The sequence below is a fragment of the Malurus melanocephalus genome, unplaced genomic scaffold, assembly GCF_030028575.1.
Source record: "Malurus melanocephalus ecotype Western Australia unplaced genomic scaffold, MMel_1.1 scaffold_1576, whole genome shotgun sequence".
NCBI classification, from domain to species: Eukaryota; Metazoa; Chordata; class Aves; order Passeriformes; family Maluridae; genus Malurus; species Malurus melanocephalus.
This window is the reverse complement of record NW_026624808.1, coordinates 11871-12858: the sequence shown is the minus strand read 5'-3', so window position 1 is coordinate 12858 and position 988 is coordinate 11871.

Sequence of the window (988 nt, the reverse complement as noted above, 5' to 3'; positions counted from 1 at the left end):
CTGTGCTGAGTGCCCTGCGTGCTGTGRCCACCCCAGCAGCTCCCGAGTGTCTCCTGCCCTGCTGCTCAGGGCATTCTGCTGCTTCTAGCTGCTCAAAAAGCTGCTTTTGTTAGCAGCATCGTTTGATGGCCGTTTTCTTGGGTGTTTTTGCTGCTCTGATAAGTATGCAGTGAGTGCATCTGCAAGCATTCATATGTTAAGATARAATTACTGGTGGTGCTCATCTCCCCCTGTGCTGCTGCTACCTCATAAACGCCTGTGTGCGTGCCCATGTACAGACAGATGCATGTGCACAGCACCTGATCCTGCTGCTTAATTATTTTTAGCCCAATTCCCAGAGTTGTTCTGCTTCCTGCTGATGAATGGGAAATTCTAGTAGTGCTGTTTCATTTCACCAGCCTCTCAAGTGTAGAAATTATGGTAAATTTGAGAACAAGTGAGATCAGATTGATAGTTACACCTCCTTCTTTAATTAGCCAACCATGGGATCTGTGGAGAKAAGGGAGGGGARTAAGAATTTACCGTGGTGAGAGTGCTGGGGGTTCTTTCTTTTCTGTCCTTYTTTGTCCGTCTGTTCTCAGTGACAGTGACCCCTTTCGTGATGTGGGGTTTATTTACAACTGCCCTGACTGTGCTGCATCAATGGCTCCCCTGACCTTGGCTCAATGATTATGCAACACAGCGTTGTAAATTATCTGGTCGCTAGAATCTCTATTTAGGCAAGTATAATCAGTTCCTTGTAAGATCCCGGCCTGGTGTAGAGAAACAAAAAAATCTGCTGCATAGTAATGAGTGCAGCACCCTGCCAGGGATGAAAAGCCCCTCTGCCCTATGGAAAACCACCCCACAGTGGCGCTGGCAGCCCGAACGGCAGGGATTTGAGCAGAGATTTGGCGATCTCCGGCAATAAGGTGTAAAGCAGGATTTGCAGCTGCCCTGTCAATGCAGCACACCCGTCCTTTCTGCGCTGCGGTGACACCGGGCAGGG